The sequence below is a fragment of the Lissotriton helveticus genome, chromosome 5_1 (genome assembly GCF_964261635.1).
Source record: "Lissotriton helveticus chromosome 5_1, aLisHel1.1, whole genome shotgun sequence".
NCBI lineage: Eukaryota > Metazoa > Chordata > Amphibia > Caudata > Salamandridae > Lissotriton > Lissotriton helveticus.
Window position 1 is genome coordinate 36,984,763 of NC_136065.1, and position 26,847 is coordinate 37,011,609.

A 26,847-nucleotide genomic window follows, 5' to 3' on the forward strand; every position below is an offset into this window, starting at 1 on the left:
CGGCTCACGCGGGAAGAGGACACAGCTGGTGCTGTTGATTGCTGGTCCTCGCAGTCCCGGGGCCGCGCCTCTCACCTCCGCTGCGGCCTCGCTGATCAACTCCTCCACACGCAGGACCTTGGAATGGGCAAGATTGCAGGCTGGCTACTCCTGTAGCGATGGTCAGGAAACAGTTAGAACAAAACCTCTATGCGAGCGGCATAATGGTAATATACCTAAAGTACACTGTATGAATTTAGAGAGAGAACAGCTGGGCTGTGGATCTGATTAGCAGGCCCACAGCAACATTAAGTCGTAAACCAGTAAAGCAAAAAGCAAAAAGTGGGGTGCCCATAGGAAAGCAGACCCTACTCTCCTACAGTGCCCTATTTGAAGTGGTCATCCCCAGTTATGCCCTTCAAATGATGCATTTGACACTGGGGGAGATGAGGCCCCCAGAGTTCACCTCCCCTCACACGTGGGACCAGTGGGAAAAATGAAATAGACGTTGATCTAGACCCCCCAAAGCCCCCCTCTTGAATGTGGCAGACAATGTTTTTGAGACTTGGAGTCATCAAGTATCTCTAATTTGTTTGACTGGCTGCAAAGATAGGGGGGAGGAGCTAGTGAACCTAGACCTACAAGGTCTTCATCCTCCCCAATAGCTATGAGAGAAGTTGGGCATGGTGAATCCTTGATCGAACCACCGTATAACAGACAATCCGTATGCACTGCCTCGACCATGTATGGAGGAGCCAGAGGAACAGGTAGCTGGGCCTAGGAGAAAGACCTCCGGTGATGATGACAAGTATGACAAAAACGAACTAACAAAGGAGGGTAACTCCCTGTGGGATGTTTCTGATTTCGCCCAAGATTTGTCAATGTAGAACCTCCTCTCCCTTATGCAAACAATCTTTCAGGGAATGTTAAAGGCACTGGTTTTGAACCATACTCAAAAGGTTAAACTTATCCACCTGCACCAAAGTATTAGTAAATCACTAAAAGATGGATCTGGGGATGCGATCCTGGTAGGTGACCTAAATGGTGTTATTCCTGATCCCAGCCCTTCTCCCCTGTCAATTCCCCAGAGGGTGCTCCCTTGTCTACTTGTATCACAAATGATGATATATACGTGTCCAGATGTCCCTACCTAGTTTGAAAAAGGGAAAGTGTATCCGGGAATCAAAGGGTTCTATCTAAGTGTAACATCACTATGTTGCTCAAAGCTGGAGTGAGAAAGAGAGTTCAGGAAGGGAAAGGAAAGGAGGTAGAAAGCATAAGAGCTGTTCGAGGTCCCTCAGCGTGGACTTCCTAATCCAGCCTACCAGCCCCTCTAAACCCCCAGTCTAAAAGTTAGCCCCTAAAATGCGTAAGCAACTGAGCGCTAAGAGGAAGCCAGACAAGAATGATGCAACATGGTGCAGGAAACTTCCAGTCAGTGGGAGAGAGAGAATCAAGGAGATCAAGGAAAGCTCATCAGCAGTGGAAGAGGTTCCTGGGGACAAAAATAGGAAAATCATAAAAAATAAAAAAAAGTATTAAAAAGTTGAGGAGGGGGATCACCACATATGTTAGGCTGAAGTGTATGATCTGTAAAATGAGGATCAGCTCAAAGAAATACATTAGCAGATCCTAGTAGTGCTGGAAAAAGTAGTGCGCAGATAAGACCCCCAGTTTTATGTCTAAGGGCACAACCAAAAAAGAAAAATAGGCAGGGAGCCAAACAGCACCATAGTAGATCAGAATTGCTAAAGATAGTTGCTAATATCAAAAAGTTGAGGAATATTACTACAAAGGATTTTGCACTGTTTTATAGATAAACAGAGTTATGTTTTCCACAAACAATAAAAATAATCTAGTAGAAGCAGCTCATTCATCCCTGGGGTCAAATGTCATCTGTCTTTGTACAGATAAGGATGCAACACAGGCAATTCTTTTTTAAGTGAACACTGCGAGCTAAAACAGAACCATGCTTATCTGGCTAAGCCTACTGATCAGAAGCGGAGACTAGATGCTGGGAGGAGCTGGTGGGACAATGCTGGTTCTCAAGGAAGGATAGTTACCATAACCTTTACTAACGACAGAGTGCCAGATTTGAGGGGTTAGAATAGGTTACACAGCTGGCAGCTCGAAGAGCGACAGAGGGAAAATTACTTTAGTATTTGGGGGAGGCCCCATTGGGGAAAGAGAGCTGCTCAGGACAGCTATTACCCCTTGGAATAGTGGAGGGGCAGATGAGATCAATTGTTAGGAGACAGGGCTCCCGCGAGCCAGCTCGAGTCCTAATATGGAACATTCATGGGTTCAAAACATCCATGGATATGGATAACCAGACGGAGATTTTGAAGAATTATTCCATTTTGTTCCTTCAGGAATCCTGGCTGTTGGAGTGATCTGTAGTGGTGGGTTTGTTGCCATGGTCCAGAACTCTAGGGCCTCACCAAGAGGAAGATCACTGGGTGGATTTCTAACATTGGTTTCAGTCTGTTGTGAAAAGAAGGTAACAAGACTCCAAACCTCTAGCTCATGGGCTCTCACTTGTCTAATTGACCTGTATATAAATGGTGAGGGGTTTAAGCAAACTATATGTTTAAATGTGTATATACTGCCAATTTCCCCTCTCCCGAGTTTGAGCTTCTAAACCCGGTCAATGATGTTTAGAGATTTCCCTAATGCCCTGTTAGTGGTAGGAGGGGATTTTAATGAGAAAATCAGCCTTTAATGATCTTCATGATGCTACGAAAGAATTGCGCTTAGTGCTAAATATCCTGGAGTGCATCTTTTCTGAAATCCCCAGGGAAGGAGATGCAAAGGTTTTGCATTCGCTAGTGGAACTGAATTTCATTAATGTAAATGGTAGGTGTCAAGGTGATATTCTGGCTAGGAGATTAATGAAGTATGGCAAAAGCAAACTGCCCATTGACTAAGTGATGATCCCAGTTCACCAGTTCGATCAGGTGAAAAACGTTAAAGAGTTGTAGATATGGAGCCATCTTGACCTCAACTTGGAGTTTACAGAGGTACTCGCTCCACGCCCATCTGTTGCAACCTGTCTGGAGGTGGTTTACCAAATCGAATTAGAGTCCAGATTACAGAACATGCATTGCAAGCCCTTTCTACAGTGGATTTTGAGCCCTTCCCCTTAGAAGTAGGCCAAGATGGACTGGATTGGCACTGTAGGCTAAATAAGAATTTGCTAGCTCAATTTAAGAAGGCAAAAGAGGATTTGTGCCTGGGTAACAGTCCAAGAGATTAAAGGAACTCTTGGTTTGATGATGAATGTCGGGGAAAATAGCTGGGTGGTAAACAGCAGCCGCTGCCACTGGTTGCTAAACCCAAATTAAGATAGTTTTAGAACCTAAATGATTGCCTCAAAAGCACCCTACAGGAACCTGTGTACGTCTAAAAAGAGGGAGTACTGTAAGTCAAACTGGGAGGCCATGTTAGCGACACTGGCTGATAAGAATAGTAAACAGTTCTGCTGGCTAGTGAACTCGAACCCTCTCTTCACCTTCCTTGCTAGAGGCTCAAGTAAGTGAAGAAGACTGGGCTATGTTTATCTCCGCTTTATACAGGGGAGGAAGTATGAAGAATAGATTAGCGATCCAAGATAGCTCCGAAGGTGACATTGAGATGATGGGCAATGCTCAGACGTCAGTAAATGTCAGATATAATGTGTAATATGAAAGCTTCTAGGGCAGGATGGTCTCCCATTGGTGATATTTAAAAGAGATCCAATGAAATGGGGATCCAGCCTGAGTAGTTTATTTTGTTGCTAGTGAGCTCCAGCCCAGAGTCTTGGAAGGGGGCTATAGTGAAGCCCATTCATAACAAGCATTAACAATGCAATAGGTCTCGCAATGACATTGTTTTGAGCTATTGGCATTGAAAATATTATTGTTTTTTTCCCCCCTTCGTGATTACTTAATCAAGTAATGGCGTTGTAAATGACAACACCTTTATTTATGTTTTAAAAATGAAAACAAAAATAAAAGGTATTGTTATTTGCAATGTCAATAGCTCAACTTGCGTAAATACGAGACCTATTGCATTGTAAATGCTTGTTTCTTTGAGTAATTTACTCTTGCTCCAGAGACAAACGTCACTTACTCTGGGATTTTTGGACCAAGAAATACTTTTCAAAATAAATTTTAAAAGTCAGAGCCAGTGTTAACTGAGTATTCAGGTGTAAACTTCCTTGTAAAGTCAGAGCTCAAATGACAACTTCACTGAAACTGTCGTGTGGTAACAGAATTTAGTGGAAACGCTCACTGCCCCTTAATTCTGCAAATCTTTACAACACCTACACTAACTAACATCACAACATTAAACACGGACAAAAATTGTCCTCACTCCATCTGACTATGAATCAGATCACAAGCTCAGATCACTAATGCACTTTACAATATCAAGCCATCTGCTGTTCAGTCTCATGATTGTCACCTGTGCTGAAAGTAGAAAGGAAAAGAGCACTGCAACACTTGATTAAAGGTGGAGAGAGGGAGGCTTAATAACTACGTAATTGCCCTTGCATGCTGGTGGAGGCTTTAAGCCTCTGGCACACCTTGACATGACAGACCACTCAGCCCACGTGCCATTCCAACCGAAGCAGCTTTGGACCACCAGAAGTGAATCCAGGGGAGGTAGATCCTTCTCCTACTTAGCGGCCAAAACCTGGAATTCCCTCCCCACCCACCTCCGCCTCACTCAGAACCACCTCTCCTTCAGGAAACAACTAAAAACTTGGATATTTGATAAGTAAATCTCCCCCCCTCCCTCAAGCGCCTTGAGACACCATGGGTCACTGTGTTCTTTGCTAATCGGTTCCTTGTTACGGTTTGGAGACGCGTTCGTATGTTTTATTTCTAAAAAACAAAATACAGAATTTACGTGTGAGCACCTAAGGCCAATCGCGGTGCATGAGTCTACTACATGTCGCCCATGTATTTATTACAGAAGTACTTGCCTACTTATAAGTCTCCGCTCTCTGGCAGCGTAGCTCTCTACCCAGCAGCCATTCAACAATGGATAAGTGATTCCTGATAGCAGGAAGACCTGCTTAAGCATTTTCGTGTCGCGTTAGTGCGCAAGGAAGGCTGGTACTTGTAGTTGAAGACACATATTGTTTACATGAATGTAGTGTTTAAGCAGCTCTTATCATGTTACCCATAGTGCTTGTGTCGCAGTGTGTTGCAGGCTGTGTTTCTAGACTTTGTAAATTTCGACCATACTCATCCATTCTTATAACGCTGATGAGCAAAGGAGATTGGTGGTGCTTGTAGTTAAATGAATTGAGACCCGGCATACAACATTTTATTTTGGCATAGTATAACTCAAATCGCTTGAAAGCTGTGGTTTTAAAGTCTATTAATTGAGGACCTCTCATTCAGCCCTGAGCAGGCTGTGTTAAAACGTATAATTAAGTATGCCTTTCGTTGGAGGAGCGTTTGTTCCATAATACCACCTCTGTGGTTTGGTTTGATGACACTCAGTACTGTCCACTTGAGATCTTTTTCAGTGTGTCGCAATTCTTGGAAGTGAGGAACGAAAGATGCGTTAGGTACATTCTTTTTAATCCTTGATGGCTGTTGTGTTATTTGCTGCCTGATCTCTTGTGTAGTTTTCCCGATTTATAGCAAAGGGCATGGACAAAAAAACGCATAGACCACATTCTTGGTCTTACAATTAGAGAATTCTGTATGCTTCCACTTGTGTGTTCCATTCTCAAATTCGTCTCCCTCTAGAGTTGAATCACATGATTGACATGTGCCACATTTGTGGTGTCCGGCTACCGGCGGTAGGTTCAAGAAAGGACGTAACGACTTTGATTTCTTTGGAGGTTCGTCCGCTGCCCGTATGATTCAATGGCCAATACTTGTGTTCTTCTTTAGTACGAAGAAGGGAATTTGAAGGTTCGTATTCATTTCCTTTACCAAGTGCCAATTTTGGTGAATTATTTTCTTAAATGAGTTGGTATACGGGCCAACTGTGGAAACACATACTATGCGTGTCATAGGGTTTTTGGGTTGTTTATGCAGAAGTACTTCACGTGGCATGAGCCACGCCTTTTTACACGAGTGTTTCAAAAGTTGACTTGGATACCCCTTCTTCTTTAATTTCTCCGTCAGCACCTTTGAATGGATCTCATAGTCTTCTTTACGTGTGCAATTGCGCCACACACGCAAGTACTGGCCATATGGTAGATTAGCCTTGAGACTTTTTGGGTGATGACTTTGAAAGTGGAGTGCTGTGTTTTTGTCCATGGGTTTCGTGTATAGGGTCGTGATCAATTCATCAGCAGTAGGTCTTACCTCCAGAATGTAATACTGGTTATGCTATGAGTCAACCTGAATTGAATGTCCGGATTACAGTCATTTAACCATACATGGAAATTAAGGAGTTGTTCTTCCGTTCCAGTCCAGACACACAATACATCATCGATGTAGCGGTACCATTGGGCCAAGTATGCACTGTAGGGGTTGTTGTTATACACGTGGCGCTCTTCATATCTCGCCATATACAGGACCGCCATCTCTGGCGCGAAGGGACAGCCCATGGCGGTCCCTTTCACCTGGAGGAAGAAAGCATTTTTAAACTTAAAGTAAGTCAGCTTCAATGCCAGGGCTGCTAGGCCAACAATGAATTGAGTAGGGATCTGATGAGGGCGTTCCCTGCTTTCCAAATAAGAGCCCAGGACATCCAACGCACCTTCCTACTATGGGAATTGCCAAAATAAAATATTGTATGCCGGGTCTCAATTCATTTAACTACAAGCACCACCAATCTCCTTTGCTCATCAGCGTTATACGAATGGATGAATATGTTTGAAATTTACAAACTCTAGAAACACAGCCTGCAACACACTGTGACACAAGCACTTTGGGTAACATGATAAGAGCTACTGAAAAACGAAATTCATGTAAACAATATGTGTCTTCAACTACAAGTACCAGCATTCCTTACACACACGCGTGACACGAAAATGCTTAAGCAGGTATTCCTGCTATCGGCAATCACTTCTGCATTGTTGAAATGCTGCCAGATAGAGAGAGACACTGTCAGAGAGCGAAGACTTGTAAGCAGGCAAGTACTTCTGTATTAAATATATGGGCAACATGTAGTAGACTCATGCACCGCGATCGACCTTAGGTGCTCACAAGTAAATTCATAATTTTGTTTTTTAGAAATAAAACACACAAACGTGTCTCCAAACAGTAACACGGGACCGATTAGCAAAGAACACAGTGAGCCATGGTGTCTCTCTTTTTTATTGTTGCGCAAACTGCTATATAAAATCTCTATGCCGCAGGCTACGGATAGACGCATTGATAATGCTTTACATATGTACATTTCAGGTGCCATTTACACAGCGAGTATGGTGCTACAGCGCACTTGTTTAAAATTAGAAATATGGCTGAACTGAAAGAATTCGAAACATAAATTGTGGGCACTGCCCATGCGTAATTCATCCTCAGTGAGGTATGTCCTTCCTGTCATGAATACACTGCACGCATTGACGTCTTGATTTAAACAATTTAACCACAGCGTTGACTAACGGTTTATGTTTTATAGGCGGCCCCTAAGGCTTGATTCTACACGACGTTTGACTAAATCCATTACCAGAACCATAGTTTGGCAATTCTCATTTTACACAAAAGGCAAGTTGAAAATGGATGATGGTGCTCAGTAGAACCACGAGCCGAGGCTCGTGGGTGACGTTTTAATGGAGTGCCTTCATACTAGAGTCAGTTGGTATGTAGTAAATGCCCCAACCTTTCTCTACCTTTCCGTAATTCCCTACATCAAGCGACTTTGCTTGCTAATCACTGATAAACACAGCACCCGGGATCAACACCCCTGAATGGTATGAAAACTTCTTTAACCCTAGGGCTCTGGGCAATTGGAATACAGGGACCCTCAGCTGATGCAAACTTTTCTCATTTTTACAATATTGTAGTGTCTGATCCGTCCTGGTACTGAGGAGAACCATAAAAGAAAAACAGGGTTCTGAAACACATCGACCTACTCCTGCTAGCTGAAATCACCCTCATTCTACTGATTAAACCCAGTGTACGAACGAGGCAACATGCCTGTTGTAAATGTTGTATCAGCTAGCGGTGGATGGCAGGCTGTTAGTTTGTGAACTTATAAATAGTTTGACGCCACCATTATTCTAGTGTCAATTTTAGGACTGATCTATCTGTTTATTGTGTTAGTTTTTGTAATGTTTTGTTCCTTTTTGGTCATTTATGTGTTGAATTACGTATGTGCTGTATTTTGCTGATGTATTGTTGATTGTTTCTAAAAATGTATTGTCTTTCTTGATGACGTGATTTAAATGGTCAAGATATCTAATAATCAAATGAAAAATAGAAAGGTGAAATAAAGACACCTAACCACTTTAGTTGTGAAAGGGTTTTTGAATACTTAAACGCACGCCCAAACACCTTATTGTTGTAAATTGGCACAAATTACAGCAGTGGAAGATACCAGGGACCCTGTTGGGCCTAGTGATGAATCTCCATAGTGGCAATTGGGTTCAGATTGAGTTTGATGGGTGTGGGAGTCTGACTTGGAAAATTCCAGTTGAGAACAGCTTACGGCAGAGGTGCGTTTTAGCACCACTGCTATTTAGCTTGTATATTGCAGACCTTCCTGAGACTCTACGTACTACACACAGTTTTTCATCAAAGTTTGGAGGAAGGCACATTAGTTGCCTCATGTATGCAGACGATCTGGTGTTTATGGATCTTACACATATTGGTTTGCAATGGAAACAAAATGCCCTAAATTCCCATTGCCTTGAAAACAAGCTAACAATACCTGTTGATAGGACTAAAACATTGTGTTTTTGCCAAGAGAAAAAGGATATTTGCATTTGGTTCTCGGTATTGTACGATTAGAGCAGGTTAGAGTATAAATATCAAGGCCAAACCTTCTCAGATGATTTGAGGTGGAATATACAAATGGCTGCTCGAAGGCTTGCCTTGTCCACAGTAGTGAATGGGTGAAAAGGTTTGACCATAAATTTGGCAGTCATGCCTTGGAGCCAATATTTAAAGAGTAAGCTCATTTCACAAGCCTTATATAGAGCAGAGGTGTTGACTTTGGACAGGCGAGTCATATGGGAAAGGTTAGAAGGAACTTCTCTAACATTGCTTCTTGATCTAACCAAAAATTCTATGATACAAGCTGTAAGGAGGGAACTGAGAACTCCAGCCTGCAGTGTGCTTGCTGATGCTAGAACCTTATGCTTTTTATCTGCTCTTAAAATTTGGCCCCCATGTGGCAAGCTGACTGAGCAAATTTTACCGGAGAGGATGACATCTATCTCTGGGAGAAGGAATCCTGTGACAATAATGCAAAAGAGTTTGAATGATTCAGAGAAGTGTATAGAATATTAGGATGTGGTTTTGTTTAACTAGATAAAGAGCTCACTCAGGCTAAGTGCCATAGAAACCAGTTGGAAAGAGGATCTGTGCTATCTTAACACTAAGGCCTCAGCTATTCCTTTCATACCTTCACAGGAGAGCACAGATTTGTTCCCATGCCTATATATTATCTCAGACATGGGAATGCCGAATGAAGTATTGTGCTCTAGGCTGGGACTTGACCCTGGGTGGTGTATTAAAGGATTTAAATCAGAGGTGGTTAAGAGCAATAGCCAGTGCCCCTTTAAGAGAGGGAAGAAAAACTCAGTGAGCCATTTATTGTTGGATTGTTTATTCTTCATGGAGAAAAGGAAAAAGATTCTTCGGCCTGTGTTTAAAAAATATGGGATCCAAACCGGAGAAGCGGGGCTAGAGCTGTTTTATAGCCTTAGATTTCGAGATGTAGCTATCACTGTTGGTCAACACTTGTGTAAAATCATAACAGCACAAGTGGCACTACCTTCTCCATAGGGTTGAAGATCTAGGCCTCTATGGATGTAATACCGTTCAGCCAGCTGATGTTAAGTAAATCAGTGGATCCTTAAATTGGAAGGTTGTGAAAAGCTGCTATGCAAAATGCACTTTAGAATCCTGTTTGGGGAAAATGTATAATTTGATGCTGGTTAAATACATTACACTTTAAAATGTTATTGCTGCAGACTCTATCGTTCTTATGTTGACCATTCTCTTTTTTAATATTTTTAGGGAAAGGTTACAAATATTTACGAGTTTTGGATTGTAGATTGTATTGAGTTAGGGTTTATTGATATTTAGCTGAAGTGGAATAATCTGCAAGTAGTCGTGTAAAAGTATATAACAATGCACTGTGTTTTAGATTAATATAACTGAGTACTTTTTTATGCCTTTTCTTTCTTTTATGAAAGTGTTTGAATATTTCAATAAGAATATATTTCTTGGAAATAAAGTACTGTGAATTGAATTGACTGAAAGTGCACTGGGTCCCTGCTAACAAGGTCCCCAGTGCCAGTGCTCTTTCCTTGGAAACAAGGTAAATGTCCTATTGTAACCCAATTGACAAGGACTTTAGAACCCATGTACGCCCTTAGTAAATGGTACTCAAGACATGAGTATTAAATGGTTTCCTTCAAGGACTTCAGCATGTATTATGGCACTTTAAGGGATCCACACCCAAACAGAATGCAGACTGAATGAGAGGGGTGTTACATTCAGTAAAATAAAGATGATGGATCCTTGTTGTAAAGTTCATGTAGTATATTCATTCTTGAGATTAGATAGAAGGTACAGCATTCAAGTAGGGATGTAATATGGTAAGAAACCCCACCGGGAGCAGATAACTTCCTGCTCAGCCTCCGGGTAACTGATAAATCCCTTGAACAGCAACAGGTAGAATCCTGGATGACATCACAGAGACATCATATAGACAAGCAGACACTAACACTAAGGAGGGACAAAGTGAGAGGAAGAGCACAAAGAGAGAGGAAGAGCAGGATGTAACACACCTCCCTCCTTTAATTGAAAAAATGGATAAGATGAAACAGAAGATGGCAAAAGCAGAAAGGCAGAAGAAAGAAAGAACATATATGCACCAGAAATAAACACCCTCTTCAACAAGATGGAAAGAAGAGGTAATATAAAAGGGGCGCAGGTACAAATGTTGTACAAACACCGTAAACTAACAAAAGAAAGTAAGCTTAAATGAAATGAAAACTGAAAATCTCAATACAAATGAGCAAAGGTACAGTATGGCTCAGTACCGTAGATAGAAAATGAAATATCAACTCCTCAAATTCGAATATTTTCGATTCCTCCAAAATAAAGCACAATAAAATGAGCCCAACTCCTCAAAGTAAATACATAAACTCCTCTAAACATAGAGCACAATAAAAGTGGTTCATGAAAAAACGTCTCTTCACAGAAAATGCACAACTTCTCTACCAATAGAATAACACTGAGACCATGCAGCTCCTCACAGTAAGTAACAGAAAATCAGCAAAACTGAGCCCTGCAGCTCCTGACAGTAAATAGATGAACTCCTCTAACCATAGAGCACTATAAGTGGTTCATCTGAAATGACAATAACATTGAGCCCCTATGGCTTCTAATAGCAAGCACATGAACACCTCTAATAATAGAGCACTATAAAATGGTTCATAACAGAAATAAACATCAAAATTGAGCATCACTCTAGCTCATCATCACTAAGAATGAAAACAAACTGGAGCACCTCAACATAGTTGAGCACACATGACCCCAATAAGCATAACGCCTACAAATCATCACCAAATTGAAAGCAAATGAGCACCACAACAAAGGTTGAGCACAAACGTGGCTCCAGTAAAGTAGGCAATAATAGAATAAATTATTTCAAAATGCATCACTTGCAAATCCACACAGAAAAGAACATGTAACAGCATACATACATAACCTAGGAACAGAATTCTAAGCATTGAACATATACATCAATATTTAGCACTCCACAATACTTAGAAGAAATGCACTCAAGGGTAAATTACAGTGCAAACTACACATTGCATGAATTAGGAAATATGCAAAATTGTACACAACATCTTAAACATAACAAATCAAAATAATAAAAGTAGTCACCGTTGTCATTTGAATGAAGGGAGACACAAACGGCTCTGTAGAAATCTCCATGGGAAAATTTAAAGAAAATCAAACAGTACCTTGTTGGAGAACACCCTTTTGTTTAAGGAAAATAAATAAATTAATAAATAAATAAATCATGAAACAGCAAACACCGGTGAGCGATCTCTCACCCGGGTTTTAGATCCAAACGTAGTGAAATGGTGTGCAGATCAAGTTCTCGAAGTCAGGAATGTAGACAGACTCCCAAATGGTGTAGAGCCAAGCGCTGGCATTTGAATTCCAGACGACAGTGCACAAATATCGAAGATTGGAAGTTAAAGAAGAAAAGCCGTAGTGCTGCTGACAGAGAAGTTGACAAAAGTACACACCAGAAGTAGACGTAGTACTGCTGCAGAGTATGCTCAGGACGTGGTTGGCAGTACATTTTTTGTGGTGGTACATTTCTTGACGCCAAGCTGGGTGGCCCAAGGCATGCAGAAGCATGCAGGCGTCGATAAGCAGCTGAACAGGCGTCATGGAGGAACGAGGAGAGAAAGACGTAACAGAAGCACTCTGTCTCTACGCGACGCTAGAAGTACGGTGAGTGTGCACTGGAGCTCGAGCCACATCTTTATTTTTAAATTTTGAAAAAGACAGTTGGCAAGAAATAGGCATCAGGTCTCAGCGTAGGCCACATGGCAAGCCAAATAACAAAGTAGAATAGCCGTCTCTTCACTCAAACTGCCAGTGCACAACCTCCAAGGTACCGAAACACGGAGTTCACACAGATTGATGCAAGCAGACTTTATTTTTAATTGCAGGTTGTAACGGTCCCAGTAAGTAGCGCTTTTGTAAACAGGAGAACTTTAAACAGCAGGTTGGCACAAGTTGCGCAGGCATTAAACTGAAGTCACAAAGTGAGCTGACAATCTTTTAAACAGCAGATTCCAGAAATAGCACAGGCACACTTTCATTTAAACAGGAGGTTGCAGAAGTAGCACAGGCACACCTAGAACAGACAGCAGCAGCAACGTTACTCACGTAAAACGCTGACTCACTAGATTAAAACAGGGAGCCCTTTAAGTTTCCACTAGTGTCAGATGATTTAGTAGTAGTATTACTTCAGCAAAGGTTATTCCAATACTCTGGGTTGAGGCTGTCGGTTGGATTCAGACACCGGTGGGGTACCCAGAAGCAGGAAAGTAACTTTAAATGTTTCTCTTCTTGTCTTTGGTTGCAATTATGTCCTTTTTAAATTCAATGAAGTCCTTTTTCTTTTAAATGGGTCCTTTTTGACCTCGTCGCCAGTGTTAAATTCAGTAACATAAAGATGATGGGTCCTTGTTGTAATGTTCAAGTAGTATATTTATTCTTGAGATTAGATAGAATGTACAGCATTCAAGTAGGGATGTAATATGGTAAGAAACCCCACCGGGAGCAGATCACTTCCTGCTCAGCCTCCAGGTAACTGATCAATCCCTTGAACAGCAACAGGTAGAATCCTGGATGACATCACAGAGACATCACATAGACAAGCAGACACTAACACTAAGGAGGGACAAAGAGAGAGGAAGAGCACAAAGAGAGAGGAAGAGCACAAAGAGAGAGGAAGAGCAGGATATAACAAGGGGGCAAACCATTCTGAAAGCACATCTGTCTGCCATGCCAAGGTACACTGCATATGCTTTATGTCAGTCACTCCTACAACTTGCCTTAGAGCCCTGAGGCAGGGTGCATTATATTATATGTGAGGGCTCATCTGCATGAGCAGTTAGGCCCCAGTGATGTCGAGTTCCATTGCTAGATATGGCAAGTGATCAGTCAGCCATCTTCAAGACAAGTACTGGGCACCGTTCATTACGAGTTACCCAGCTACATAATGGTTTCACTGAAACTAATCGTGTTTGGTATCAAACACCTTGTCTTAATAAATCTCTACAGATGTCATTACTAGATTTATTATGACATGCACCCATCGGACACCTTAGAGGTGCCCCCTGAAAACCAATTAGTCCTCAGTGTGCTGCCTGCTACCATAGATTGGATTTTGACCCCTTGTAAGTTAGAGACAGCACTCTCAGAGGCAGAATCAATGCCTGCTCAGGTGGAGGGTGGTCACACCTCCACCAGGAAGATGGCTTGTGAATTAGCATATTGTACAAAGACAAGAGAACCCAATGTAATTAGTCAGAGACCTTTGGGTGCAAATTATTTTGTAGAAAGAACAGTCAAGGAAAGTACATATAGAGATACAATGATGTCTATATTTTGCTGTCTAACTGGACATAACCCCTTAGTATGAATTATTTAAATGAAAAACATACAAGTGGGGTCATATATCCCATAAATGAACTAAAAGCGCAGGCATTTATAGTGGCTTGGCCAAAAACACAAATTCACAATATGCCAAGAAAGATTACATTACATCACCATAGCACATCAAGGTAAATATTCTATAAGGTTGTGCCAAGGTGATCTCAGTATTCTGCTTTGAGGGATCAAAATGTTTTCGGCTGTTCTCACCTTGACACAACTGTATAAAATATTTACCAAGACGTGCTATTATGATGTAATGTAATCTTTCTTGGATTCACTCGCTTGCCTCTGCAGGCAACGCAATGAAGCTGACCAGTCTGCTGCTCCTGCCGTCCCACGTACTTTGAAAGGCTCTGAAACACAGGTAGTGGTTCCGCCACTCCCTCGAGGTATGACCTGTCCTCTCAGCAAGTTTGAGGCCAGTATCCCTCGTCAAAACTGCTGGAACCAAACCCCTGTGCACTGCATTGCTTTGCTATTGCCAAGGCAGGTTGGCTCTGCACTCCAGAGATCTTTGGGCCACAAGAAGCTCCAGCCTCCAGCACCTCTTCCTGCCAAGATCTTTGTCCTCACCGCATCCTCTGCACCGTTATCGAGGGTCTTCTCTTGCTTCAGTGGGTTCCCCTGCTTCCTCAGGGCCTGCTCTAACTCTCCTGCACTTTGTGACTCCCTTGGACCTTGCTGGTCCCAACGTTGCTCCTTCATTGTTTTCCATTTCTGTTTTTGCTGCCAAGGTTGTTGGTGCTCCTGCCAGACACCAACGCCCTCGTTCTTTACTTTTGAGATAGGAGAGCTTGTGAATGGCTCCTGGTCTTCCTCAGTGTCACCTGGTCCTCACAGCTACAGAGACAGAGACAAGGTCACTCTCATCACACCTGCTTCTTTCGTGATCAGTGGTCATTGCTCTTCCATGCCTCCTGGTCACCTCCAAGTGGCATAGACTCTGTCCCCTCTGCTTGCAGGTTCTTATCTTCAAAAATCCACCCTGGAATTCGAGCAGACTCTTGCCGTCTTTGCCAGCGGCATCTTTACTGAAGTCCTCCATAGTGATCTACTGCATTTTCTAATGTCACATTGCACCTATGCACCTGGCTTTCCTGGTGTAGGTATTCTGGTTCCTAGGGTATCATGGGTGTTCTGTCTCCCATGGGGTTTGTTCAGGGTCCACTGGGAAGGGTCCTTCTTCTTCCAAACTACAACCGTGGCTTTCCCTTTGACTCCTACTGAGTATGCACCTGTATTTCCACTCTTCCCACAGTCTCTTGGGATTCCTGGGTACTTACCTTGGGTAGTTCCATGTGTCTCCAGCTCTTCTGAGTCTCCTGGTCAAAGTCCCGTCTTTGTTCGCAGTTCACATTGCCGTTTCTTAGTATATCGTTTGGTCTCCCCCTGGAGACCATCATGTATTGTGCTTACTTACCTCTTGCAATTTAAGTATTATTGTGTATGTTTTGGTGATATCTCCTTCAGGCTTAGTCCTGAAGGAGTGTTAAAATAGCTTTTTTTACCAGACCTAATCATGTAGTGTAGTTTAAACGGAAAAAAACACACAGTATAGTATGTAATCAATAGACATATTTGTATAACTATATCGTTTACCTACACTACATGATTAGGTCTGGTAAAACAAGCTGTTTAACACTCCTTCAGGAATAAGCCTGAAGGCTGCTCTCCACAGCTACCACTTAGAGAGCTTTCTCTGGTTTTCTAAGACTACTAAAATCACTATAAGGGATGTCTGGATTAGTGCAAGGTGCTTCACTTAAATGTGTGCGCACTATGTACTAAGCCAGCCTCCAACTGTGGTATATAAATAAATAATACCGGATCTATTTTTGACTGGATATAGTAATAACAGATAGCTCAATAAATAAGAGTCAAGATTCGAGGTAGTAGGAGTTTGCAGGTTTAATACAGCATAAAGGACAGGAACAGGACAACCTGCACGGACAAGATCTGGGTTGGCTAGCTAGCACGGGCAGGATCGGCGTAACATTTAATAACAGTGCACAAGTATATATACTAAAACAATTTCATTACAGTACATACAATAGGCGGAGCAGTGGGTGTGGTGCATAGCAGTCGCGAAAGATAAGGGTGAAAGTGGGTGTAACAGGAGGCGTATACATAGACATGTGATGTAAACGTAACAGAATATGTCATAAATGTGGCGGAAACATGGAGGGGGCTACCTAAGGAGCCGGGACCTCTAACCTAATGGTGCGCGCAAACTGACAATGACGTGTTACTAGGAGAAGCTGGGGGCTATGACTTCTGCGCTAGGAGCAGAGACTGAAGTCTGGAGAGTCAGAGCGACATGTACCTAGACACTATCTAGTATCTGATGTTTGGAGAACATGTTGATAGAATCCAAAAGTTATCGGGGTAAAGGCTAACAGATTCTAAGACTGGTGCATGCATTATTCTACATGTAGTGCGTGTTGAGGAATATTAAATGACCATTAAATGCAGTATTTCTCTTACATGGAGACGTAAAGGCTAGACCATGACGGAAACTATTGATGCGATTCAGTAGCTTAGGAATGCAGAGAAGGAGGGCTGGACTGATAACTAGAATCCTAACATACTCTTGGCAGACTAGCAGGCAGAGCCAGGCCGAGCCGGGCACTGTGAGGCAGGAAGTAAGTGAAGGGTCAGGAATACAGGTGGGGGCTGTATCGCTCCTCAGCGAGGGCTCAGGAGACAGGAGCTGAATCTGGTGTCCGGGCCCTTTTGAGGCCTGGAAACGGGGACTTTTCAATGAAATACCGTGCACACTGAGAAACGTGGCAACGTAGCTTTACATAGGCCTAATACTCGTAGTTTTCACGAGAACTGGAAACTGGCATACTAGAGATGGACACAACTATAATTGCGTCTTTAACCAATCACGGGGGATACATATGCATATTAATCATGCACATGCAACATAAGATGGGGAACACGTAGGGACACAGAACATGGCAAAATTTACTTTTCCACATTCCCTCCTTGTCACTACGTTTCCATCAGGAAACATCAATATTCATGATACCATCTATCATTTCATACAGTATCATTTGCTCGTCTCGAATTGCCTTGGAACGGGTTTTAGAACGGGATTTAGAACTAGGAATACAAGAGGTAGCACAAATGCCGCAAATCGCAGGGCCACATTGTATACAGAGGCAGCAACTGAACATGATCGCTACTGCAATACCTAGAAAGGACAATACTTTCCATCCCCAGGCAGAAATTATATTCCAGAACCAACCGGACCATGTCCAGGTGCCTGGATCTTGGTGTAACATATGGGCAATTTTATGGAGTCTGGTTATAGCTGAATAAACAGACGGCGCGTTATTAGGAATGAAAATGCAGCAACTAGATCCGATGACTCTACATGCCCCGCCCCTATCGGCCAGTATGACGTCAAGGACGAGACGATTCTGGAGCACGACAATTCTCATAAAAGATTGCTCTTCGGTTAAGTTACCTAGAGCAGAGGTAGTCTCAATCACTACTGCTTCAAGGGTTCTGGTTAATCTACGTATCAGTTTACTATTCACGACAGTACCTAAGTAGGGAAAGACACCTTTATTGATATCTATGTATTGTTCTAGAGCAGTTTCAGTATAATCGACAATCGGGAGGTCTCTCTTGTGTCTGGTATGTACTAGGTGGGAGTTTCTATGATAGTCAGGTGGGGCTAGGAAAACTGGTGGCAGAAGGAATGCAATGTAACATGTACCATCCCAATCAAGGGGCATACGAACATATGCGGTCTGACCACAAACAAAATAAGAATGACGTGAAGCTTTGAAAATAGATTTCCCACTGTCACTATACTTGACAATAGTAGTACAATCACTATGGCCTACATGTACGGAACCATTCTTTCTGACACCTAATTCGCCTTTAACGGGTAATACTGACATAGAGGGGAAGTCTGGAGTAGTATCAGACTGAACATTCAGGACCATAAAATTCGAAGAATAATTACCCAGATTGTAAACTTCATTTTCTAGATCTAACCCTGTTCTATGGGGAAGACCTTGCTTGTCTGGAAAACATGTACTGTTAAGAAAAGACATATCTGTCAAGGATGACGTTAACGTGGACCATGCTCCACATGAACCGTTATGTGAAAATGGATAAGGAAAAAGTGGCAGAACTCCCTTAGGTGTCTGGAAAGGGGGGAGTCGACCACACACCCAACAATTAGTGGCATTGCTGGTCTGGTGTGAATAATGTAACATGCGGATAAAGGAATTATTTCGCATAGCAAGATGATAAGAAAGTTCATGAGGAGGCAGATCACTAAACGTATGCTCTACTGTAGTATTAGAAGTCTTTTTTACATGAGGAATTGGAAAACATAAATGCAATGCATAACTCGTGCAGATAATCATAAGGCTGAGATATAGCAGAAAACATAAAATAATAATGCAACTTTTAGAGTTCTCACTAACTCTCTCTCTGTGGGGGTCTATTTTATACATGTCAGAAACCTGTCTAACCGTTTCACCTAGGGGAGGACTTAGACAATCAAACTGGCTGACATATTTTACTAGACCTTAATTTCAACTTATACTCCTGTTGCGGAGTTTTCTCTAACAGGGAGGGTTTTGTATCATTGTCTTTTGCGGGACAGTCCTTGAGAATAGTACTTTGGCAGTCTTTAAAATCCTCGGAAATGTTCTTGGAAACAGTCTTTAGTCCATAAAATTTCTTTACGTGAGACAGATGGACCCACCCCTTCCTGCCTTCCAGCTTGACGGCAGTACGGGTGGCCAGGAGGACCTGCTTTGGCTCCTTCCAGCGAGGCTCCAGCGGACTTGAACGATCAAAGTTCCTTACAAGAACCAGACTTCCGGGAACGATTTCATGCGGTGCCACCTCGGTATTGTCTGGAAATGCGGCGGCAACCTGTGAACGACAGGAGTGTAGGGCAGACATCAAGGAAGCTAGGTAATCTGTCAGCATATTACTTGAAACATCTGTAATACTTCGGGGTCTAGGTGTACCCCACATATTAGGGGGGCGGCCGAAAACGACCTCATAAGGGGACAGACCTGATCTGGAATGTGCGACCATGCGCATATAAAACAGAGCGACTGGCAGAGCTACCAGCCAGTCCACACCTTTTTCTTTACAAACTTTAGCAGGGTTTGATTATGTCTCTCTACTAGACCGGCTGCTTCAGGATGGCGTACACAATGGAACTTCCACTGGTACCCTAACAAAAGGGAGATGTGTTTCATGAGCTCAGATGAGAATGGCTGGCCGTTATCAGAATATACGACCCTAGGGAGTCCATAGCGGGGGAAGAATTCACGAACCAACTGCTTGGCAGTGGTCGCGGCTGTGTAATCTGGAACTGGATATGCTTCTGTCCATCTGGACAAAGCGCATACAACTACAAGGACATACTTGAAACCTCGACATCGCTCCATCTGAATATAATCCATCTGGAGGACTTCAAAAAGGTGGTCAGGGGGCTGGAATCCACCTTGTTCCACCGGGACACTTTTACCTGGATTAAACTGGCAACATATCATACAGGTACGGACTTTCTGCTTGGCTGCAGCTCGTAAATGCTTGTTGAACCAAATGTTCTGGATACTGTCTAACATAGCTTTTTCTCCTAAGTGTGCTGGACTATGTGCGGTATTGATAATGACTTGAACCATAGAGTCGGGGAGAAACCATGTGGCTTTTCCCTTCGTCACCCATCCCTGATCTGTCTGGACCCCTCCTTGTTCGGACCATTTCTTGATTTCATCGGGAGTAGCATGTAACTGGATATCTATGACATCTTGAGTAGGGTCCTTAACTGTCATACATGTAATCGGATCTGGAGTATGTGTCTGTGTCGGGTTAACTGACATGTCTAGAGCCTGTGCTGTAAGCTTGGCTGTACGATCTGCTAGATCATTACCCTGGGAAATAGTGTCAGTAACTTTCGTATGTGCTTTGCACTTCATGATAGCGATAGATGTCGGTAAGTGTATGGCATCTAACAGAGCTTGAATAAGGAGACCATGCTGAATCTTGGTTCCATGAGAAGTCATGAAACCTCTCTCCTGCCAGAGCACTCCAAAGTCGTGTACGACTCCGAATGCATAACGTGAATCTGTATATATGTTAACTTTCAGGTTCTTGGCGTGTATGCAGGCTTGGGTCAGAGCAACTAGCTCTGCTGCCTGAGCAGACAGGGTATCAATACGGTGTGTTTCAATAACTTTAGTGTCAGTAGTCACTGCATACGCGGCTACTAGATCTCCTGTACTTGTTCTCATACATGAACCATCCACATAAAGTGTCAGGTCAGGATCTGGTAATGGAATATCTGTCAGATCTTGTCTTGGCTTAGTCATAGTGTTAACAACTTCCACACAATCATGTGTGGCAGGATTTGAATTAACTGACGGTAACAGTGTAGCAGGATTTAGAACGTTGCAGCGTCTGATTTCTATGTGTGGCTGGAACAGTGTCAGTTCATAACCTGTCAAACGTGCAATTGTCAAGTGCTGAGTCTGTGTTCGGTTTAAAAGAACTTCCACGGAGTGTGGAACTTGTACTGTCAGGGAGCGTCCTAATACTATGGAATCACTTTGTCTGATAGCTAGTGCCGTGGCTGCAACTGACTTGAGGCACGCAGGCAGAGCCTGGGCTACTGGATCTAATGTGCTCGAAAAATAAGCACAGGGCTTGTATTGTCCTGCTTGATCTTGTGTGAGAACAGATAATGCTGTACCATCACGTTCCGTAACAAAAAGTGTAAAAGGCTTACTGTAGTTCGGTGTTGCTAGAACTGGAGCTTGGCATAGAGCTTTCTTTAACTCATTGAAACTAAGTGTATGTTCAGATGTCCAAGGGAGGACAGTCGATACGGCTGCCTCCTGTGTCGTTAACTGTATCAGTGGCTTAGCTAGAAATGCATACTGAGGAATCCATTGTCTGCAATAAGAAGTAAGGCCGATAAAAGCACGTACCTCCTTCTGTGTCTTGGGCTGAGGAAGACTCGCTATTAACTGGATACGGTCTGGTGTCAACTGCCTACCCCACTTGGACAGTAAGTGGCCTAAGTAGATCACTTGCTGGACACAGAATTGAAGCTTCGAAGGGGACACCTTGTGCCCCATCTCGGCTAAGAAATACAGAACTGTAAGTGACGCACGCTCGCAAGCACGTTCAGAACGGGCTGTGATCAGTAGATCATCGACATACTGGAGCAGGGCAGTGTCAGTTGGCATGTGAATGTTGTCTAGTTGTCTCTTAAGTGCTTGACTGTAAATACTAGGACTTTCTGTGAAACCTTGAGGAGCGCGTGTGAATTTATAGCTCCTTCCATTTAAACAGAATCCGAAAAGAAACTGGCTGTCTGGATGAATGGGGACACTGAAAAACGCGTTCTTGAGGTCTATGACTGTGAAAAATGAGGCTTCGGAATCAATGGCTGTCAATAGGGAAGAAATATCTGGGACAACTGGGTACTGGGGAATAATACATTTATTGAGTTCTTGAAGGTCAATCACTAATCGATATACTGGGGGTGCATTTGGATCAGTACGTTTCATCACTGGAATGATCGGAGAATTACATACATTGGAGTCAGTTTCTACAACTACTCCTTGAGCCATGAGCTCGTCAATTATTTTGGATAAGGCTGCTACAGCCTCAGGTGGTAATCTGTACTGTCTGATTCGTGGTAACACTACACCTTGCTTGAGAGTCACACGATGGGGTGTGATTTGCATGTAACCTACATCAGTTGGACCTTGCGCCCATAGATGCTGCGGAACATTAGACAATCTCGGATCAAAATCTCGTAAGACATAGTGACCCTTGAAGTCACGTAAAAACAACCGTATTCCCTCTGGGGAGCAGCAAATAACTGCACCTAATTCTTTCAGTGTCTTAATGCCTAACAGATTTTCTGGACATGATTTCGTAAGTAACAGATCAGTAGTACGGGACAATGGACCTACTTCTAGAGTAACTGGCTTAGATATCTCGTTTACAATAGGCTTTCCTGAAAATCCAAGGGAAACATTTCTAGAGCCTGAGAGCGGAGCCCCTGGAACTTCGGCGTGACTTATGGTAGTCCTACTTGCCCCTGTATCAATCAGAAACTTTCTGTCTTTCCCTAATACTTGACTATGAACATAGGGACCTTCTTGATCTACAGGAATCTCGATGAGAGGCAAGCCTACCTCCCTCTCCAGGCTGTTTCATGAATACTGTTGATACTCTGGATACTCTGTCTGGGCATACTGGTACATCTGCTGTGTAACATGCTGTGTTGCAGCAATAGGCTGCGGTGCTGGAACTGTCTGTTGTGCATTCTGTGGCTGAGAAGTCTGTGAAACTTGTTCTTGTCTAGGCGGACGTGGTCTTTCTTTAGTTTTACCGGTAGCTATATTATGTTTCAGAACTGCACACTCGTTTATGAAATGACCTGGCTGTTTACAATAATTGCAGGTCCCTTTAACGGGAGCTGCAGGATGACTGACTTGATTCGGACCCCTCTTCTGACTGTCTTGAGGAACAGATTGTGCAACTAGTACTTTCATTTTCGTGTCTTTCATACGTTTTCTCTCGTGTTCTTGCTCTTCTCTGATTCTATTCTGGTGATACTGAAGCATCTGAAGCATTTGTGACGGAGTATTAGCTTGCCATGTACTTTCGACTTTCAAAACTCGATTCTTAACTTGTGGACTTGAATTCTCGACTAATTTAGTAACAAAAAGATGAGGGTATGACTCGCTACTCGTCTTGAGTCCACTGTTAATGCTAAAACATTTCTCAAACCTAGAATAAAAATCACTCGTATCTTCGTCTGGTTTCTGTTTACAGGCTGAGATTGCATCCCAGTCTTCCTTTTTAGTTGCTAACAATCTAGGCAAAACTTGTATTAATAATTCAGGTAATTCTTTACATTTGTCTCCAAGACCGGTACCTGGTACTCGTATCTTATCTTCAGCTTCTAGAACTGCCCAATCGATCTTTTTCTCTCCCACCTCCCATTCTTTTTCCTTGAGTTTTTCGTATACCCCTGCGGGCAATAGGACTTTCAACATTGTAATAATATCTGGATACGTGTATTCTCCCATACGGAGCATGTCTTTTAATTCTCGGTGGAACCCTGCTGGATCTTTGTCATGACAAGGAATTCATTTCTTCATCTCTAAGAGTTCCATTTTTGTAATCGGGGTGTAAACAAATACCCGTTGCATTTCACCATCTGCTGTCCTGACTGGGTGTACTTCTCGTAGCGGGTGCTGTCTATCTATGTAAAACGGTTTACTTTCTGGAGGTGAGACATGAACAAAATGCGGGTTCAAAAACGTTCTATATTTGTGACGCTGTTCTAGAATAACACTAATTAAATCGGTACCTAGACCTTTCCATTTATACTGGAGTAACTCGTTCAATACATCGTGTAACGGACCTGGATCGGAATGTTGACCCTCATAGAGTGTAATGAGGTGCTGAATCATATACATACCCACCAGTCGCTGCTCGGCTGGGGGCAGTTTCAGAAACATTTGTGCCACTATTTCGTCCGGAAAAGTGGTAGAATCAGAAGTCCATCGGACTGCTGATCGGGCTAGTTCTTGGTCATGCATAGTACTTAACTCACTATAACCAATTCGTGATTTCAGGATATGATCGGTAGCTTGAAATACTTGTTCTAGAGAACCTTGTTCCGGTGCTGGATGATGAAAGATTTTCTTGTGTTCCAGACGTGAATGGCGGTCTGGAAATCTAGATCTACCTACATACGCTATTCTGGTGGGATTCTCGTCCTCTACCTCTTCTGTAGGAGAGTCATTCTCTTTCTCGCTTACTTGTGCTGTTTTACGTTGTTCGTGTAACCTTATTATTTCCTTACGAATTTTCTTGTACATACTCTCTATACTACTGATGGTTCTGTGTTTACCCTCGGCTATATTATCACTCCACCTTGTCAGAGTTCTCATTTCGGTCGGATCTTTGGACGGGTAATCTTGTTCCCTTATTAAACAATTAATCAGAAACTTTAATATCATGAGCTGGATCTCAGCTTTCCTTTGAGACATGGTTTCGCCAATACTTTCTGGATCATCCCCTGTACGGATGAAACGATATATTCTGTCTAGATCCTCTTTCATATCCGGTAGGGTGTCCAAATACCCGGTCACCCGTCTTACACGTATGGAATATATAACCGTACTATCATCGCCTGGGACTGGATCATAGCGGCATTCAGTAAGGGCTCGTCGGATTTCTGCAACGGACTTATATTTAGGCGTACGCTGTAACGCACGTTCATGTAACTCGACTAACGTTACACGTTGGTGTGGTGGCGGGGTACCAGGAGGACCTCCTCCTGCGGCCCCTATACTGGAATCGTCGACTGATACTCTTCGTGCTGGCGCGGCGGGAAATTGTAATGTGGGCTGGACCGGGGGTACCGTAGCAGGTACTGCAAAAGGTGCCCCGGTGTCTGGAGGAGCAGGAATTGCATTATTTACAGGAACTGGCGGAACAGGATTTGCATATTCCGGGACTGTGTCGTCCAAATAGGACGAGATAAAAATATCAGCTGCGGTCGGTTTGTGACGTAGCTTGATCGGAACTAAGGGTGGTGGAAAATTACTGGATGCCTCCGGGGTTGCTTTTGACAAGCCCTCGGCAAGAAGAGGATACATACCCTTAATGAGGGCATTCCTCTGTCTGTCTGACTGTTCGGTTTTAACTCGTTCACCTATCTCGATTAGTTCCCTTTCTTGGGCTCTTTCTAAGGATTCTCTACTTAATTCTGACTTTCTGATTTCTTTTTCGGTTCTTTTATGAGATTCTTTGCGCCATAACTCGATGGCATCTTTCTGTGACTGTCTGGCTTTCTTTTTCCATAATGCTTCTTCTACTCGCATGATGCACTCGGCATCCCACGTACCTGATACGGGCCATCTATACTTTTCTTCTAACTGTTTGGTGTATTCCACCCATAAATCTAGATATAATATGGCACTTATGCCATGCTTTTGATACATAAAATGACCTGGACTGTCCCTAGGCGGGACAGGAACTGCTGCTTCTAACAGACCTTTTCTGGCTTTTAGCTGACGTAGTTTGGAAAACAAAGGCATGACTGAACTGTAGTCTAGACACAATACAATACAAAATGAACACGATAATTACACCACTTTCATACCACGACATTAAAATACATGAAGAACATTTAAAATAACAGTTCGAACAGAATACTACCTGGAATACTGAAAACAGAATACATGAATTCTCTCGAGAACAGAACTGACTAGAACAGAAACTAGATGCACTGCTAAAACAGTACGAACTTACCGGTCTCATAAAGAGACACGTCAGGACCCGCATCCACCGGAGTGGACACTTCGTGTTGGGTCTGTGTACCACCAAAACCCACGGACCAGAGTCAATTAGATTGACCCTGTCTAGATACTACCCCAGCAACGGTACTCACCGGGCAGCAAGAACGGAAGGCCTCGGACTGGACTGGACTGCTTCGACGCCGGACGGACGAACTTCGGACTTCAGTTACGGGTGGGCCTCCGGATACCTCGGACCTTGGACTCTCGGCTTGGGCTCTGGTCGGGACTCGCCGCGTTCCTCCACCGCCTCGGCTGGATGCTGGACCGCAACCTCCGTCTCCTCCGTGGGCCTGAGGGATACTTGAAGCAGAAATATCTGCCGGTGCGCAGAAGAGTTCCGTCACGGCTGCAGAGGGTCAGGGGGCATACGTGGCTTCACCGGCGCGTGGGGAAAGGGCAAGTCCCTATTCGGGCGCCATTATGTGGTATATAAATAAATAATACCGGATCTATTTTTGACTGGATATAGTAATAACAGATAGCTCAATAAATAAGAGTCAAGATTCGAGGTAGTAGGAGTTTGCAGGTTTAATACAGCATAAAGGACAGGAACAGGACAACCTGCACGGACAAGATCTGGGTTGGCTAGCTAGCACGGGCAGGATCGGCGTAACATTTAATAACAGTGCACAAGTATATATACTAAAACAATTTCATTACAGTACATACAATAGGCGGAGCAGTGGGTGTGGTGCATAGCAGTCGCGAAAGATAAGGGTGAAAGTGGGTGTAACAGGAGGCGTATACATAGACATGTGATGTAAACGCAACAGAATATGTCATAAATGGGGCGGAAACATGGAGGGGGCTACCTAAGGAGCCGGGACCTCTAACCTAATGGTGCGCGCAAACTGACAATGACGTGTTACTAGGAGAAGCTGGGGGCTATGACTTCTGCGCTAGGAGCAGAGACTGAAGTCTGGAGAGTCAGAGCGACATGTACCTAGACACTATCTAGTATCTGATGTTTGGAGAACATGTTGATAGAATCCAAAAGTTATCGGGGTAAAGGCTAACAGATTCTAAGACTGGTGCATGCATTATTCTACATGTAGTGCGTGTTGAGGAATATTAAATGACCATTAAATGCAGTATTTCTCTTACATGGAGACGTAAAGGCTAGACCATGACGGAAACTATTGATGCGATTCAGTAGCTTAGGAATGCAGAGA

At 43.2% G+C, this 26,847-nt stretch overlaps 1 protein-coding gene across 1 annotated transcript in view; it reads right to left on the reverse strand.

The window, feature by feature from the left end:
- Positions 1-26,847, reverse strand: part of LOC144754108 (E3 ubiquitin-protein ligase TRIM39-like) — a 416,694-nt gene that overhangs the window by 148,327 nt on the left and 241,520 nt on the right. The window lies entirely within an intron of this gene.